The sequence below is a fragment of the Dermacentor andersoni genome, chromosome 4 (genome assembly GCF_023375885.2).
Source record: "Dermacentor andersoni chromosome 4, qqDerAnde1_hic_scaffold, whole genome shotgun sequence".
Classification (NCBI taxonomy): Eukaryota; Metazoa; Arthropoda; class Arachnida; order Ixodida; family Ixodidae; genus Dermacentor; species Dermacentor andersoni.
The window spans coordinates 208,333,634-208,353,024 of NC_092817.1; the positions used below are offsets into that span (position 1 = coordinate 208,333,634).

The window sequence follows — 19,391 nt, forward strand, 5'->3', positions numbered from 1 at the left end:
CGCAGGAGGAGAGGTACTGTGAATGAATGGAAAAAAATTTTGACAAGAGGCATTGCTCAGATATCCCAGACATTCAAGTCACCGACCTCATTCTAGTTAGGAAAGGAGTAAGAGAATCCAGTGCAAAATTTTGTGGTCCTTACTCTGTGACAAAGACAGCCACTCAGAAAGGAATACTGAAAACTGTGTGGTACATTGGTGAACGTGGCTCAGTTGAATGTGCTTCGATTGGAAATGTTTTCAAGTATGACCCCAGGAGGGGTTAGCTAAAGAAACCTGGAAGGGTGAAGCGGTATGAGCCTTCGAATACAAGATGAAGAAGCGCAGGAACCGGTTTTGAGGTGAAGAGAAGAAGCAAGTTAGAATAAAAGGTAGACAAGATGGACGCAAGTTCCACAGCAATACTTTCCGTCTATTGTGTCCTTTAACTAGAAACGCTGCATTATGTAGGTGTCAAAATGCATTATAAGCGCTGTCCGTAGTACATACTTCTTCCCCAGAATGAAGCTCCTCATTGATGACAAGCAACACTAAAATTAAACTAAAATCAAGATTAAGCAAAATGGAAGGTACAAAGCACCTTGTCTTGGCATTTCTATGTGTCTCCTATTTTTATTGCGCTTTAAAAATGTTCTTAAGATGAATGTAAACTAACTCGCTGGCTTGTTCATTTTGCTGTGACATCGAATGCGCAAACAACTAGTGCGAGAAAATTTTACCATGAGCTACTACACCACGACATGTAAACGTCAACTTAAACGTCACGCTCATTTTCTGCTCATGTGGTAAGAAACATACATGCAGCGTTCGCTTCAATAAAGGACCTTGTAGCATTCGCCTACTCACGCTACGCAGACGGAGAAGCCACCATAGCCTATAGCAGGGCAGTGGTTTTGACCGCTCGCCCTGAACGCTGGGTTCGACCATTCTAGGTTATTAGGCAGGTGCTCTTGCTAGCTTGGTTGCGTTATGTCTATGGCATATGTTTTACTGACGTTTCGGCCGGAGGACCGACCGTTCGTCTTCTTTTCTTTTTTGAATTATATATGTATGTGTGTGTTTGTGTGAGCGTTTGTGTGTGTGTGTGTGTGTGTGTGTGTGTGTGTGTGTGTGTGTGTGTGTGTGTGTGTGTGTGTGTGTGTGTGTGTGTGTGTGTGTGTGTGTGTGTGTGTGTGTGTGTGTGTGTGTGTGTGTGTGTGTGTGTGTGTGTGTGTGTGTGTGTGTGTGTGTGTGTGTGTGTGTGTGTGTGTGTGTGTGGTGTGTGTGTGTGGGTGTGTGTGTGTGTGTGTGTGTGTGTGTGTGTGTGTGTACGCGCGCGGCGGCGCACAAGGAGCTCATCAGGTTTCCCCTTTTCTCCACAGACGTTTCAAAGAGCGCGTCATTCATGGGCACTCCGTCGCGTAAACACGCGCTCGATGCTGTGCTCTTAAGCTAATTAGGCAAGAGCAGGGAATAAAAGAACATAGCAGAAGTGATGTCAGTAAGGTAACATAGTGCGTGCGAATGATTAAACTCTCTATTCGAGTTCTGAAAATAAATTCTGGGGTTGTACGAGTCAGAACCAAGCATGCTGTGTGATGAATTTTAGCATATAAATATTCAAGTGATTAATTTTAACCACCTGGGGTTCCTTAATGTGGACCTTAATTGAAGCGCATGAACGTTGGTACATTTCGCGCCCATCAAATTTGGCCCGCCACGGCCGGTATCCAACATTCAACCTCGAGCTCAGCGGTGGGTGAATCATTTCAAAGTTAGACTTGCGAAAGTAATCATTCTCTTTTGAGAGACGCAGTGCTTTACAACTGCATCGCTTTGCACTTTCTCAACTACGCTACTAACAGTCGTTCTGACTGAGTGCAACATCAAACTACGCGGTGCACCCTAATAGCGCAAATCATAACAACCGTGGCTCGTACTGGCGACGTTTTATTCGCGTATTTATCGCGCTGTTTTTTATATGCTATGCGCTAATATCTCTCGAAAGCCTCCTGAAAAAGTCCAATCTTATTATTATGTATGGCGTACCACTATTGCGCAGTATATTTGCGCAGTACTCAAACATTATTTCGAAATGCTAAATGTGCCGCCTTCTCTGAAAAGTCAGTCTTCCGCAATTTAGCTGCCATAAAAAGTTGCACAACGTACAGAGCTTTCTCGCAGCACGGCAAAGTGACTTCAAACCAGTACGAAATTATTTCTACTCTGATATTTTTAGCATGGAAAGATGGGTAAGGTAAACAAGGAGGATGGCGTACTTTCTTAACATATGTTTAGAAATGTTAACAGCGGTCATATCCATGGAAATGGTTGTCTTGTTACTTTTGATCGTATAGCTACATGAGTAAACATTTTAAGAATACAGATGTATTTCATTTGAACAAGCACAATTTCGTTAACAGTGCATTTTTTTATTATACAACTCACGCGCCCTGTGATTTTAGTTATTATCGGAATGGGAAATAAAACGTTTTTTTCAATTCAGAGGTTTTGCCATTTTGTCTTCTGTTCGGCTTCAGTGCGCCAGAAGCAAATGCAATTATGCTGTCACAAATAAAGCGCGGATCACGAAGAGTACAAGTTTTAAGCTGAAGAAACCCGTAAAGAAGTAAGGTTCATTCAAATCTTGTGCTTGTGAATTATAAATGGTGCATTTAAAGGTGGTCAATATTTCCATACAAAGAACTCTGTCTAACGCTAACTCACAGTTCGCGAGAAGTATCCACTGAGCTTAGTTTTCACGGAACATCGATCTTTATGAGGCGTTACCCGAAGACGTGCTGGACATTGTGTAGGGTACATATATATACGAGGGTTGATCCAGAAATAAGGTTCCCAAAGAGCTCCAGCCACACGGAAAAGTGCGAGGTGAAATCCGACAACACTGCTGCGCGCGGCTGTCCCCCACTCTCGATTCCCCCCTGCCGCGTTTCGCTACGGCGCTGATTCTTGGCTGAACAACCGTCCGATATGGAGGAGGAGAAGGAACTTTATCATTGCAGAAACCGTTGCGCGGTTTATTCCTTGGTGGTTCCCTCTGACAGGGCTCCACTGGCGATCGCGGCTCGCCGGTCCTGGTCGAGGGTCGCCAGTTGGCTTCCTAGGTCCAGTTCGGAGAGTCTCGCCTCCCAAGACTACGTAGTGAGTGTATGTGTTGTGACTCGTGGCGAAATTGCGTCGCTCGGACGGTCGGTGCATTCGTGTGTTATGTGCGCGAGTGTCGCTGTGTGTTTGCTACACCAGGGACATGTCCGAGACGTTGTCCTGTAGTATTTGTTGACTTGTCGTTAATAACTCGTGGGTCGCTCGTCGGTCTGTCGGGGGCTGAAGAACGGTGTGGTCTGCCGCTCAGCTAGTGAGACCTCGAGCTGCGCAGTCCGCCTCTTCGTTGCCCCGCAGGCCTTCGTGCCCGGGGCAGCAGATGATACCGTGGGTTCATTCTAGTGAGCGGCCCAAGATTCGAATGGATTGTATAGGGAGTGTTCCATTCATGTATAAACGACACGCCGCTTGTGAGTCAGTAAGGACGCGGGCGGACCTTCCCTTGCTCTCGGCGTCACGAAGTGCGAGAGTGATCGCTGCTGCTTCTGCTGCTCCGCTGCATGTGGCGCGGAGGGAGACAGAAGCTACCAGGTTCCCCTGATTGATGACGGCGATACTGTATTTGGGCCTACGATGTGGTGAGGAGGGATACGGGCCAGCGTCCGTGTAGTGTGTATCTGGGTCTCTGAAACAGCGTTTGTGCGACATGCGGGCACACGCTGCTTTTCTCGCTTGATTGTGGGTGGGGTGCATGGGGATAGGGTTTACTACAATGTTCTCCCTAATGTGGTTAGGCAAGAGTTGAGTTTCTTCTTTGCAGTACTGAGGTGTCAGCGGGTACCCTAGCCGTTGAAGAAGGTGTCTTCCCTGTTGAGTCTTCTTGAGGTGCTCCCTCTGCGCTATGAACGTGGCACTTGCTGGCTCCTCAAAGCAACCGAAAGCAGGCCGTTTTGTACGCCGTTCTTGTAAGAGTGTCCATTCGCTCTGTCTCGCTTTTGCGCTTGTCTTGATACGAGAGTGCGTACGTGACACGGCTGATGACGAGGGCTTGTACCAGTCTTAAGGTTTCGTCCTCTGTAAAACCATCTTTGCTGCGCGCTACTCTGGCGATGAGTGACGCGATGCTTCTTATAACGTGATTTAATTTCTCTGAGGCTAGCTTTATGCCGTTTTTCTCCTGGACGTGCATACATAGTAAGCGTGCGGTCGGGACGCGCTTTATAGGTTGCCCGGAAATCTCGAATGTATTGGTGGGGCTGGATGTTCCTTAGTTTGCTTGGGCCGGACTTGAAGGTACACCGACTTGTGTGGGGCACACCTCATTCCTGCTGTGGTTAGGTATGACTCGATGTGTCCGATAGCTGTGAGTAATGTGTTTTCTCTGTCGCCGTATGAACCCTCGGTTTCCCATAGGGTGATATGGTCGGCATAGAAGGCACATCCGAGTTTTGGGATCTTTTCCAGTTGTAAAGCAAGTTTTTTAAGTCCGATGTTGAAGAGGAAAGGAGATATTATTGAGCCTTCCGGAGTACCCTTCTGCGGCAGATCATATATGTCTGATTGTAGGCCTGCTATGCCGACGCGGGCTTTGCGGTGACTGAGAAAAGCCACGTTATAGAGGTATACTCGCTCTCCGCATCCTATGGCGGCGAGGCCATCAAGGATGGTTTCGTGCGCTATATTATCAAATGCTTTTTCCACGTTGAGGGCTAGGAGTATTATGTTGTTGCTGCCCGGTTGTGGGTTGAGGACCTCTTCCTTGAAGAGGAGGAATACATCCTGTGCTGACATGCCTTTTCAAAATCCATACATGCTATTGGGGTGTAGTCTATGTTCTTCCATGTGTTGTTCTATTTGAGTGAGTACAATTCGATCAAGAAGCTTGCCCAGGCATGACGTGAGCGAGCTCGGTCGTAATTGATCGAGCCTGCGCGGTTTTGCCGGTTTGGGTATAAGGACTATGTGAGCTGCAGTCCACTCCGCGGGTAATGTTCCACCCGGTGTCCATATTTCTTCGTTCAGCTGCTTTGTAAAGGCTCGCAGGGTTTCATCGCTTAGGTTTCTCAAGATGGCGTTGGTGATCCCGCCGGGACCCGGTGCCATGTTTTTCTTGAAGCTCTGTGCTGCCGCGTATACCTCCGCATACGTGATGGGTGCATCAAGTATCTCGTTCGGAGGACCCGGATATTGAGAGTATGGTTTCGAATTCCCGGTCCGGATTCCCGTGTACGTTTGCTGGAGTTCCTGTATGAGTTCATCCTGGGTTCCCGGATATTCGCCAACGAGTTTTTGTAGGGTTGTGTTTGTTTCTGTTTTGGTATTTGAAGGATCGATGATGCCGCGGGGTATGTTCCACCTCTTTTTGGTGCTTAGCGTGCCTTTAGGCGAATCGCAGAACGTGCGCTAATTGTCCCTGTGAACCTTTAGGGCACAATTACTGGCCTGTTTTGTGACGTTTGAAATCCTAAGTCCAAGTTTGCGATTTAGCTTCTGTTTGCGCAATCTTTTTTGAAGCCTCTGCATGTTTCCCAGAAGTGTGTGAGATGGTTGTCGATTGCCGGCGTGTCGGTATCAGTTTGTTACACTTTATTGTTGGCGTCATATAGTTCTTTGATGCGTTGGGCCCACTCCTTGATCGTGGTTAAGCGGCCTTGATGTTCCGGGAAGGGCGGACTTGTACCTAGATCGAGCTGTTGCCTCTCCATAAATTTAGGCCAATTTGTAATTTTGGCCTTCTTTAGGGGTCGGCATAGTTTGGCCGAGGCGCTGGTGATTTCGATAATGTAGTGATTACTACCCAGCGAGTCGTCTAGGACCCTCCAGCTTGTTCCCAGGGTATCCTTGGTGATGGTGAGATCAGGGATCGTGTACCTGCTGGCGCTGTTTCCCATTCGAGTAGGCGTACCTGGTACAGTAATTAGTGTGTATTAGTGGCGCTCTATTGCTTCTAGGAGCTCGGTGCCCTTGGTGTCTGCTTTCGAGTAGCCCCACGTGTTGTGCTTTTCACTGAAATCTCCGGTTATAATTATGGAAATCGCGGCGTTCCAGCATTCCCTGTAGGTGCCGGAACAAAGACGCAAAGTCAGCCTTTCTGTCGCGGGGGGGACTGTATACGTTGCATACGACTTGTTTAGTTCTCCTCTTCTTGACAGGCCATATCGTGGTGATGAGATTTGGGATTTCCTCACCGGGGAGCACTGTCAGGGTTGTTGCCAAATCTTTGCGGACGAGCGTGGCCACCCTACGGTAGCTTAGGTCGTACTGTAGTTTATACCCCATAATTGGAGTCGGTTGCTCTCCCGCCTCTTGCAGGCAGATAATATCCGGGGGAACTAGCGCTGCCTGTACGCATAGCGAGATGTATGCGTGCTTGCTTTTAATGTACCTACAGTTCCAATACCATATCGTGATGCTTTCGCTTTCCATTTGAGGTTTACGGGCCATGATGGGACTTAGACGGTATTGTGCTGTCTGTGTCGGAAGTTAGCATGCTACCGTCAACTGTCTGAGAGCGTATTTTACAACTTTTTCGTTTACGCTTGGGTTCCTTGGTTAGGGATTCGTTAACGTATTTCTTTGTCTTGGAATTCCGCAATGAACTGTTGGAATCGCTGCTGTATTTGTTGTATTATTTGTTGTTGTGATTGTTGCAGTGCTTGATGCAATTGGTCCTAGGTTACGAGGTTCCTCTCAGACGGTGAGTGCGCCTGAGGCTGCTTTGGCTGTGTTGTTTAGGGGGAGGGGGGCAGTTGTGTTTGTAGTGGCGGATGCCCGGTGAGAGTGCTTAGCTGTGGTAATTGAGATTGTGGCTATCGCTCACAGGTCGCATTGTGTGCCGATTGAAGCATGGCCACTCTTTTAATTAAAGTTTCGATTTTGACATCGTAGTCGGTTAGACGCTGTTTTTGCTGTCAATTTTCCTCAATGACTCTCTGGTATTCTGGATTTTGTGTGATCAGTGTGGATGTGTTTTGTGGCTTGGGAGAGACGACTTCCGCCCAGCTTACCTCGTGTGAAGGCTTCTGCTTCCTTGCCGGATGCGACGGGTTCCTTTTGGGTGTCGGTGGTGCCCGATGCTCGCGGCTCGCTGACCGGGAGCGGGATTGGGAGCGGGAACGTTGCTCGGTATTGACCGGCCGGCCGCGAGTGTCCGCTCTGTAGGTCTCTTCTTCGTCTTCCGAGGCGAACCATCGTGGGGCTTTCGACTTCATCGGGGCTGACGATGGTGTGGGTCGGGGTCGAACCGGTTTGAGTCGCTGCTTGCACGAGCGGTCACCGATTGGGTGGGCCTCCCCGCACGAGGCGCAGTTTATCTCGCATTTGTGTCCGTCGGTTGGATTAAGCAGTCCGCACAATCTACAGATGGGTCTGTCTGGATTTCGGCACACGTCGGTACGGTGGCCCTTTTCCTTGCAGATCTTGCAGACTTGGAGCGTCGGTCTAATGGATAGCAACGGAGTTCACCTTCGTAGTAGCACACAAATCGTGGTAGATGGGGACCAATAAAGGTCAGCGCTGCAGTTTGAGTGGCACCGATTATCTTGGCTGTAAGCATCTCCACGCCTTGTGTTCTCACTCTGAGGTGGGCCATGTGGGTTTCGGTGGTTGTGTGCAATGGTATTCCATGTGCCACTCCTCTGAGGGTGCCTTCTCCTTGGGCGGTGTATGCGCGCACTGCGTGACTTCTGCCGCTAAGTGTTAAGGTGTGGATGTGCCTTGCTTTTTCGGCGACCTCTTCATACTGGGTCGATAGGATGGCTATGTTGAATCCCGGGTTGATTCTCAGAATGAATTTATGATCCGTGAACTCATTGTGCTGCGCGTCGATGATCGCTCATGCAAGTGTATGAGTGAGCACGTTTCTTAATGGTAGTCCTTGATTTGGACGAATTTTTATTTTGTATTAATTTTTCTGAAGCGGTGAAGGTCTAGCGACTCTCCGCGTTGTTGATGTCTTAGTGGTAGTTGCGGGGCCTTGGGCCTTTACACTACCGCGTCGCCTCTCCAAGGCTTCTTCCTTGCGTTGCTTTTGTGTTCGTGCTGACTGCCGATTGAGATCTTCTCTCACGGTGTTATAGTAGAGTTTCTTGGCTCACCGGTTCGGTAGTCTGATCCATGCGTCCTTCTGCGAGTCCTTCGGAAGTTGTATGGAGGAGGTCAACGTTAGTAGTTGGTTCGTTCACCATGGTTAGGCCAAGTGCCGTCGCGGGAATCCCCGTCGGCGAAGCGAGCGGCTGCAGCCGCCGGTTAGGGTTAGCGGCTCACCCGTGGTGACGAAACTTTCAAGAATTCTCCTGGGGCCCTCGATGATCAGATTTACACAGGGGTGGTGTCGATGCGGTCCTTATAACGTTAGGAAGCTGGTGAAAGCGTTTCGGGGCGTTGTCTGTTGAAAATATTATCAAAAACTCACGAAACTTACCATTGTTCATCCCGTGAAGTGCGAGATTGGTTCCGTAATTCGCTTTTTGCACGGCAAAGGGACTCCACCCGTGGATATTCATCGTCAGTTGACAGAGGTGTATGGCCACAAGTGTATGTCCGTTCAACACGTTTGAAAGTGATGCAGGGAGGTTTGTGCCGGTTGGAAGGAAGTTCACGATGAAGAACGTAGTGAAAGGCCGTCAGTTTAGGAGGCGGTTATCGAGATGGTCGAACGCGAAGTGTTTCAACACAGCAGAATCACCGTCCGTAAACTTGTTGCTCATATTCCTGGGAGTTCTTTAGGTACCGTGGAGAGAGCTTTCACTGAAAAATAGGGGTATTACAGGTGCTGTGCTCGATAGGTACCGCGGCTATTGACATCAGACCAAGAGGAGAAACGCCTTGACTGTGCTCGCCAGTTTCTTCAAAAGTGTCAAGAAGATAAGGAAGGATTGTTGGACTCCATTGTTACGAAAGACGAAACGTGGGTGTCTCGTTTCACTCCCGAAACGAAACAAAAATCCAAACAGTAGCGTCACCCAGAGTCATCAGTCGCAAAGAAGCTCAAACAAACTCCTGCTGGCAATGTAATCGCCAGCGTTTTTTGGGATCGTAAGGGGATACCGCAGATCGATTTCATGGAACGTGGCGTGCAACACTTAGAAAACTCAGGCGAGCTATCCAGAACCGCCGGCGAGCCGCGAGGACGACTGGCAGCCGGTGCAACACTGCTTCATGAAAACGCGAGACTTCACGTCTCCCGTTAAACCGAGGAACTTTTGACAAACTTTGCGCGGACTGTCACGCCCCACCCACCGCACCGTCCAGACCTCGCGCCTAGTGATTATCACTTGTTCCCCAAGTTAAAGGAACATTTGAGTGGCCAACGCTTCCGGAGCGACAATGAAGTCAAAGAACAGGTGAAACGCTTCCTCAACGGGTTGGCGGCTGAGTTCTATGGTAGTGGGATTAAGAAATTGGAGCACCGTCAGTAAAAATGCGTAGAAAAGATCGAGATTATCTAGAAAAATAGAGCAAAGTTTCATCTTTCCGGTGATGTAAATTTCTATGAGAATAAACACACTGTCTATTTCTAAAATTGATGGTAACCTTATTTCTGGATCAAACCTCGTATGCATATATTGTTTACTTTCGCTAACACGGACGGAACGACCATCAGTAAGCATTGCATCGAAGCGTCCAGAATAAACTAAGTGCGCGAAAAAGAAAATTATGGGAGACTGCCACTGACAAGCAATAATAAAAGCGCTTCACAAATGAGAATCTTGGATAATTCTGTGAAAAGCTTCACGAGTGACTACTCCGTAGCATTATTTTTACGGGCACATTAAGAATTGGTCTTGCACTCAATATCGACAGCATATAGGTTCACCCTTCGAAAATAGTAGACAAAGCTACGAAGGAGATGAAAGTGCTTTCCAAGGTCAGGTAATGGCACGTGAACAATTCCACAATGAAGTTAAAACAACGCCTTAATAAAACACGGCGCAGGGCTAGCTAGTGCCTCTGTCTTCATTGGTAATGTGGCTCGGCAAAAAAGAACAAGAATGACAGACGCGCACTGTGCACCTATTCATGGTGGTTCCTTCATCGTTGTTCCATTGCTGCGCCACATTTCTGGTAAAAACATAAGGCTTGATTAAAAGAGAGTTCTATACTTTCATGCTCCGTTTTGACTGCTAAAGCACTTAACAGAGCTCATAAAGAACAAAAAAGAAATTTTCCTACGCGACATAACACTTACAATCGCGAGCAAAAACAAAATTTATGGAGTCCAACCCTACTAAGTTTTTTTTATATCTTCATTGGAAAACTAGTAGCGATGGAACCTCGCCCACGATTACGTGTCTGTCTGAACCACTAGATTCCGCCGAGAGCTTCCTGCTATGCTAAAATTATCCAACGTTAGCCAGAGATTATTTAAGTCCGTCAGGTCGTTTAAACGTTGCAAAGCATGGCACAATTACTCAATCAATTTTGTAATCGATGAAAAGGAAAAAAAAATAAGTGGTTTCCACATAATAACCTCCCTCTTACTCGAAATAGTGCTGAAATATTTCTATCAACCATGACTACCTACTCGAATTATCAATACATGACGAAACTCTGGGAATTTTCAATTCATGATATATACCTTAAAATAATAGCACACGAAAAATAAAGTGTTGAATATGAATATTACCTGCAGTAATAGAATTTACTACTTTAGTTGCGATATCAAATAACGGATTGTGCTTGTAAATACGCACGTGCAATAAATTCTTGTATTGTATGATGTAAAACATGCTAGCATAAGTTTAAAAAAGTATGGTAAAGCAAGGGAGTAATCAAAAGCTGGCGGTAAAATGTGTTTACGTAACATGTATATTACGCGACGAATGCAAAAAGAAATATTTTAGAGCTCACAAGAATGTTGGAAGAGTTCAAAACTTGTGCGGTCAAATGAAAACGGTGCGCAAACATTATATAAACTTTTGTATATAACTGCTATCGCTATCTTGATTTTATTTCTGCATTCTTTTCAGTCACTGAGGCAAGTATTAGCCAGCGCCTAAAATCAGCCCATCGCCTGCATGGGAAGAATATAATGAGCTCTTTAGGTATGCAAAAAGAGATAAGGCAACCCTTAATCGTGGCGCTACGTCTGTTTCATAGTGGAAGCGGTCCGAGAGAGATACTAGCCTACAGCAGGACGTAAAACTTTGACGAGCAGTGAAGATTGCAGATGCCGCGCACAAAGTCCCGAGTCGTATGTGTCAACGCGGAATGGCAAAGTGCATTTGCGGGAAATTTATAGGCCTTCTCGTGAAGTGCCATGAACAGTGCAGATAAAGTCCGCAATGCCTGTCATCGCAAAAGGCCGCACGAGGTTCAGTTGCATCACCATTCTCCTATGCATTGTACACCTTTCTTTGGCATTTACAGGTGACAGTTCCGTCAATTAGCAATGTAGAAAAATGGCGTACAGCGTACTTTGGAAAGCCTTTCCTTCAGCGCAAAGGGTGCGCGTATTGTTAGTGGCACCACGACGTTTGCACTTTAGCGTAGCCTCTTTCGAGCAGCCCACTATTGCGTGCGCAAGACCCCCCAGTATAGTTCGTCATGGCGGGAGTATACAGCGGCCACGAATTGTTACAGCTTTTACTTTGTTTTACCTTAGTTCACTCAGCGGCCTAATTGTTTGTAGCGTCTAGCCTTTAGCTGGCCTAGTCAACGAGCCCTGAAGTCTACAAACGCTTGGCGCGGTTCAAATGATCAACAGCGGCCCGGCAACAACCGTGTCTAGCTTAATCAACATTTCGACAAGGGGTTTTCAAAACGAGTCTATGTAGTTTCTCCCTATGGGGAAGCGAAAGCTTGACTCCGGATTCTGAAGTTTAAATTTCATCGACTGCTTTCGGAAATGTTTTCCATGCGTTCAGAGTGTCTGCAGGTATTGCATGTGAGAAGAGAAGATCCTTTTAAATGGATGGTACACTGACAGCTTACTTTTCCGCGGACTACAAGCCGTTTTTGAAAGTTCTATTACGGTGATAGAGCTTTGGTAGCTCCGGGAACATGTCTCAAAGACGCTCATTGGTTCATGATTATATTTCGGAGTGCGCTGGAGAACTTAGTCATGGAGACAGGTGGGTGCTTGAGCTTTGTTTTAGACTGTTCTTTGTCATTTTGAGGTCACATGTAATGAAGTCGTTGAGAGTTAGTGATAAGCGGTCTCATTTCGCGTTATACAGCAAAACCAGTTTTGCCATTAACTTGAAGAAATGACGCGATAGGTGGCGAAATATAATGCACAGAAAGACGAACTGTTTTGCGCGGTGTTTGTTGGAAATAATACTAACTGGTGCTAGCTAGTAATCTCCATTCGAGCTGTAAAAATAAAATGGCTCGTCTTCACTTGTTGAAACTGCGCTTCCCAGTGGGGAAAAGTAAGGATTCGGATCTTCTTGTTCCTCTCACCTATATGAATTAAGCCACTGGTCTCTACTAAAACAACTTTTTAGCTTATTACTGTTTCATTTGTTTAGCTATGCAGAAATTTACATTTGGGTCATCCTATAAATGGGTGACACGCTATCCTTCGAGAAAAAAAAAATGACGTCAACGCCACTTGCGAAACCTGAGACACCAACCTCACCCCGACTTACATTTTCGTTCAGGCTTCTCTCTCTCCCCCTTCTCTTTAACCTCTAATCGCCGGAACAACCAAGCAAAGAAGCCGTGCGCTAGAAGAAGACCAGTAATAAAGACGAAGCAGACACTTTGAATCATTGCCATTACCTATCGAAGAAGAAAGCTTTTTAAGGATAAGTTTCATTTTCAAAATTGGGACATCGCTACATTTGCGAACCATTCTGTCCCTAGGCGCGTCTTCGTTGGAATGCAGTAACATGAAATGCTTTTATTACGATTTACAACTTTATTAGGTTGACAAAACGGTCATCTTTGCAAAATTTCTAAATTATGTATTGCTTCTTTGATTTAATTTCCCGATTTTAAAATATTTCGTGTCAATTTACAGTGTAGCTTTCTTCTCATTACTCCAGTTTCTTCTCTAAGCCACGCTCTAATATTCTACTTCTAATTTCGGTTAGAATCCTGTTACAATGCTCAAAAAACCATGGCTAGTATAACGAAGCTCGCAAATATCAGCAGTGTTTGCGAAAGCGCCTGCTTCTTGGCAAACCCCAACTAGTGGGTACAGCCATTATTAGCAAAAAAGGACCACCTGCCTAATTTCTCAGATGTGACAAATTATTTTGCCAACTCATCCGATTGCTGGCTAATCCACAATAGCGGGTATGAACCAATCATGAAGGCAAACCAACTAGCCAAACAAATGGAAAGGCAAAGTGCTGGAACACGAAGCCGCCGACGCAGCTCTCTCTAGTACACAGGTGTTTAGCGCATGTTGACGGGCGCGATCGCTACGAATCAGAATCATCCTCTGTTTTCAACTGTCAGTCAGGCACAGTGGCTTCAAGGTGAAGTCTTGTAGTGACACTCTGTCGGTCGTAAGTTGTAATCTTCGATGTAAAATGAGGAGGTTTCTTTCTTCGCAATATTCGCGCAAAATATTTTGGGATTTTCGTGACGAACCGCGGGGAGACCGCGGGGAGTATCCAATATAGCTACCGCTGGAAAATATTACTGTGAAGGGTAAAATTAAACTGAGTTGGTGGCTTGGAGGAAATTTCAAATTAAAATATTGTTGCTGTAATTTATTGCAGAGACCTACAGCAATCGAGAGATCTGCGACATTGTAGAACTTCGTGGACAAAACTGCGCCATAAAAACAAAACACAATTAAGGAGGTGACAGAATGATTGTGGATCTCACGTTCATGAGGGGACTGAATCAGGGACAGAGAGACAGGTAAATGATTGGTCGTGTAGAAGACCATTTTTAGAGTATAAGAAGTGGGTGCCGAAGTGTTTTGATGACCGTAAGCATAAATGTTCCGTGGGCTGAATGGAGAGCGTGATTTCATATAATGCAGCCGTATAAGTGCGTCATGCGGGCACTGTCATATATTTCTCTAAATGAAAGCTAGGTGTGTGGAGACTAAAGAGTATCTTGAAATAAAGTTTCTCATGCCAATCCGCTTACCGTGTCACTGTTGCCTTCTTCTGCTTCCGTCTTCGTATCCAGTAGTGGCATCATACGTTATCCGTGCGACGGCACCAGAGAAATGTTAGCTCAAAATCGGAAAAGACGGCTTTACTTTCATCAGTCTTGACCATTTTGTGAAAAACACACGGCAAAATACAGGCGGCAACCCCTCACGGCTGTCCAGCACGCACTGGACAAGCCAGGTCAACTGCGCACTCCATCAACGACCTGGAGGGCCGCCACACAAGTCCATGAATGAGCAGAGCGACACGCACGGAGAGAAGGAGCGAGTCGGGCTGCGCCACGGGCGCTCTTCGCGCAGTCCGGCGGAGGCAGCGCTGTTCCGCCCGCGACTGGGGAACCACGTGCACTGACGACGCTCCGCGTTCTAGGTGGCGTTGATCGAAGCAAGGTCGCGCACCGGCGGGGCGCGTCTCCTTATTGGTCCAGTACACCCGTGATGAAATTGGTGACGTAAGAGGCCTGGCGCGCGCGCACTAGGGAGTCGCGCCAAGAGCGACAGTCGGCCGACGCGAGCGCGCCAACTATCGCGCAGCTCGGGTGCTGGCGGTTGTGGCCCGAGCGGACAACGAACCGAGATTGCGCGCTGGTTGGCTTGGACCGGCTCTAAAAGCCATTACCGCCCGCGCGGCGTTTATTGCGCTGCGATCAGTTACACGTCACCTAGTTCGTCCGCGCGACAGCTAGAAATTCGGCACATTAAAGGTATCTCGCTACTATGAGGTCTTCAACTTCACACCAGTGGTATTTAGGCGCCTACATTGCTTACCTTTTTTGTGGGACCAACTGCAGTTATAACGTAGCTGCTCAGCGCCAGGGGCGCTTGCATGTATCTCAAGATTACAGAATGTTGTTGGGTGCCACACCGGACAGGCGAATGTGCCAATGCGCCGAAGGGAATTTAGTGAAAATCTGCGATGCTGTTTCGGGTCGTACGAGATACTACGACGCTTGGTACAATAACTTTGATGTAGTGCGCGATGTTGTTGCGATATAAATGTGCGACTCCGGTGAGGTAGTACAAAGCTTCGTTTTGAGATTTAATTATTTATTTATTTATTTATTTATTTATTTATTTATTTATTTATACATACTGCAGCCTCAATGAGGCTATTGCAGGAGTGGGATGAGCAACAAACACACAAACATTTATAAACAAGCTTGCGTGAATAGTTTCAATGGTAGTGAAAGGGTTGCTGTCCGGTAACGAATTCCAGACTTCAATCACGCACTGCAATACCAATACACAATGCACAATATTAAATACTCACTGCAAAGCACCAGTGTGCTGTTTCATACTACACAAATGTGTACCGTTTTTATTCGCCTTTTTCATCATTATGTAGCACTTCTTATTTGACTTTTTTTTCTTATTTGTACGTTTCCTTTAATATTCGTCTATCACGCAGGTAAAAAACCTTTTATTTCTAGAGTTACTTATTCTAACTGTTGTGGACAAGCTATTGCTGCATCACTATTGCTATTTGTTTGTAGTTTTTATGTTGCCATGCCAAAAGTATTCTTTCTTGTATTTTGTACTCCGGGGAGCTGGGAAGTAGTCTAGCTGACTTGCGAGCTTTTTTTCCTGCACTCCCTCACTTCATGAGTGAAATAAAGGATTATTATTATTATTATTGTTATTATTATTAGTTGTTGATCGAAAAAAACTGTGTTTAGAGGAATCAGTGCGAGAAAAAAGGTTGACATATTTAGAGCATGGTGACTCCTCGTACATGAGGGTTTTGAAAAAGTGAAATTGTTATCTAGAGAGGAGGGGCGAGGAGAATCGATTAACGTGTGAAGGAATTTTAGGCATTCAAGTTTGCGACGCTCTGCAAGAGGAGTGAGACCGAGTCGCGGAAGAGAGTTAGACGGTGAAAATTGCTTGTTATATCTCCTACAAACAAAACGCACGGCCTTTTTTTTTGCATTGATTCTAGTTTTTGGACGTCATATTGTTTGTATGAATGCCATACAACGCAGCCATATTTGAGGATGGGACGAATGAGGGTTTGAATATAAGAAGTTCAGTTTCTGGAGGAGCAAGATGATGTAAGGTGATGAGCAAGTAGGATGTAAGTAACCCAATCTTTTAAGGGCCTTGTTACAGGTGACATCGATATGTTTCGATCATGACAAATCATGTGTTAGGAGGATACCTAAATAGTTTAATTCGAAGACCCTATTTAAAGTAATATTGTTGAAGGCATACGCAAAAAAGGAAGCGGATGGGCGTCGTGTAAAGGAGATTGAGACAGTTTTGGAAAAGTTGATATTCGTTTGCCATGCTTTAGACCAGTTACAGAAGTCAGCAAAATAATTCTTAAGGACAACATGATCACTAGCAGATTTTATTGTATGATATAAAACGCAATCATATGCAAAAAGGCGTATTTTAACTGAGGTGTGTAGGGAGAAATCATTAATATAAGGCAGGAATAAAAGAGGACTCAGTACTGAGCCTTGGGGAACCCCTGATGAAACAGGCATCAATGGTGAGTTAGTAGAGTTGAAACATACATATTGCGAGCCCTGGAAAAGAATGTCCGATATCCAGCCAATCAAAGAAGCATTTTGTAGTATACCGCGCAGCTTTTGCATAAGTTTAGGGTGCGAGACAGTGTCGACGCCTTCGCAAAGTCTATAAACATAGCATTAATCTGGTCATCTATGTCTAAAGAGCTGCTGGTGTCATGAACAAATTCTGTCAGTTGCGTTATAGTGCTAAAGCCGCGCCTAAAACAATGCTGGAATGTGCATAAAATTCTGTTAATTTCAAGAAATTCAATAATATGTTTAAAGATAATGTGTTCGAGTAATTTACATGAATGTGCTGTTAAGGAGATTGTCCTATAATTAGAAAACACTTGAACATTACCCGACCTAAATAAGGGCAGAAATGAAGCACGTTTCCACGAGGGAGGAAGAGCGGCGGTTGAGAGAGATTTTCTAAAGATAATCGTTACATATCTGCGGCGCGAAAGAGCATAAAACGAGAAAACACAGTAGGGATACCGTCCGGACCACACGACTTCTTGGTGTCTAAGTTTAGGATTAAGTTAGGCGCACCCTCAGGAAACAGTGATATGTGGTCGACTGCAGGGTATGTTACGGAATCAAAAAGAGAGGTGACAGAGTTATCAGTCATAAAGACAGAGTGGAAGTAGGTGTTAAAAGAAGCTACTGTCTGCAAATCAGAAACTGCAACATTGTTGATTATTAACGTGTCCGAAGATGACCCATACGGTAGGATAGCTTTCGAAAATATTCGGGCATTAGCCATTGTTAATTTCGCCAAGGTTACTTTGTAATAAAATCCTTTTGCAGCAACCATTTTAGAACAGAGTTCCTTTTTAGAGCTATGGAATTGCATGAATGTTGTTGAGTCACTAGAGTGTTTCGATCGACGTAATGTGGCCACACGACGTGATGAATGCAATAGGTCCCTAGTCATCCAAGGAATTCCCGTGTTTGTTTTCTTTGTTTTTAAAGGAATAAAAAGCTTTATACACTTACTAACAAGTTTTTCGAAGAAACTTGTCAAGGTATTAGCATGACTCGTGGTACGTATTCGTTCAAACTCATGAAAAGAATCGCATAAGGCGTCTGTTATTGCCAAATCATCAGCGCGGTTAAAGTCAGGAAATACGCGGTAGATATAACGGGATTTAGGGACGATGCGAAAAACTGAAATTAACACAGCGTTGTGGTCAGATCATCATCATCATCAGCCTGGTTACGCCCACTGCAGGGCAATGGCCTCTCCCATGCTTCTCCAACAACCCCGGTCATGTACTAATTGTGTCTATGTAGTCCCTGCAAATTTCTTAATCTCATCCGCCTACCCAACTTTCTGCCGCCCCCTGCTACGCTTCCCTTCCCTAGGAATCCAGTCCGTAACCCTTAATTACTATCGGTTATCTTCCCTCCTCATTACATATCCGGCCGATGCCCATTTATTTATTTTTATTTCAACTAAGATGTCATTAACTCGCGTTTGTTCCCTCACCTAATCTGCTCTTTTCTTATCCCTTAAAGTTACACCCATCATTCGTCTTTCCATAGCTCGTTGCGTCGTCCTCAATTTAAGTAGAACCCTTTTCGTAAGTCCCCAGGTTTCTGCCCCGTAGGTGAGTGCTGGTAAGACAGTCCATTAATAATACTCATCATCATCAGATATTCCATCATAATCATCATCAGATATTCCATCAATAACATCGCATTCGTAACCGTCGTTAATAAGAGATGTAGTAAGAAAGACAAGATCAAGGACTGAAGTTTGCCGATTGAAATCCTGAACTATCAGGTACAGGCCACAGGACAATGAAATGTGGACAAACTCCCGCCCGATAGATACTTCGTGTACGCTTACTTTCATAAAGGACCAACCAACACCAGGAGCATTAATAAAGCCCATGCAGATAACGTTGGATAAATAAGAATTATGACTGTGTAAAAATTCACATGACTTGAATAAATGCTCAATATTAGAACCATGCGGACGGTAAACGACCCCTATAATCAAAGGCATATTTTCAAGTTGAACTTTCCACCACAAACACTCAGTATCAGGTGAGGCAAGGAGCACAGAAAAGTTAAGGTGAGATTGAAGAAACATATCAAAACCGCCTCCTTTCCCAAATTTTCTGTCACGGTGAACCACTTTGAAACCAGGAGGGGTTACCTCAGAATCATGCACAATATTATCTAACCAGGTCTCAGTAACACCCATATTATGTGGCAAGCAAGATGGGACCAAGGAAAGGAATTTAGAGAAATTGCTGGCAAGGCTTCCTGCATTAACATTTAAAATGGAAACTTGATTTCCCTTACCGTGAAGTCAAGGGGATATGGTCCTAGCAAGTGTTCGGCGGGTTTAGTTTAACCAGCAGATGATCTCACGAGAGCATTGTATGTGCTATCCCAATCGTATCATACCCTGTCAATAAATACATGATCAAATCGAAGTTGGACAGATGAGCCACTATCCCTAAGAGAGCAGGATGCTTCCCAGAGCTTCTTACGAATATTGCGAACCTGTCGCGAGAAGTCTTCTGGAACACGAAAGCTAGTGTTGTTAAGGCTGTAGCAATTCTTCAACACGAGCCCCTTATCCTCAAAATCAAGGATCTTTATAATAACCGGACGTGACTGGCCTCTGAAGCTATTGCCGTGTATATGACACCTTCCGATACGCGGACATGCGATCTTAAGAGTGTCCTGGACCACTTAGCAGTGTTCGAAGAAAGTTTCTTATAATTCTCGTTAGG

General features: G+C 45.5%; 1 protein-coding gene across 2 annotated transcripts in view; it reads right to left on the reverse strand.

Moving 5' to 3' along the window:
- LOC126538488 (FMRFamide receptor-like) overlaps positions 1–14,458 on the reverse strand; it is a 1,022,731-nt gene extending 1,008,273 nt beyond the window's left edge. For both annotated transcript variants that reach the window (XM_050185329.3, XM_072288015.1), the window contains exon 1: positions 14,098–14,458. The gene's annotated coding sequence lies outside the window, so the exon portion shown is untranslated. The remainder of the gene's footprint in view (positions 1–14,097) is intronic.
- Between the last annotated feature and the right edge of the window lie 4,933 nt (positions 14,459–19,391).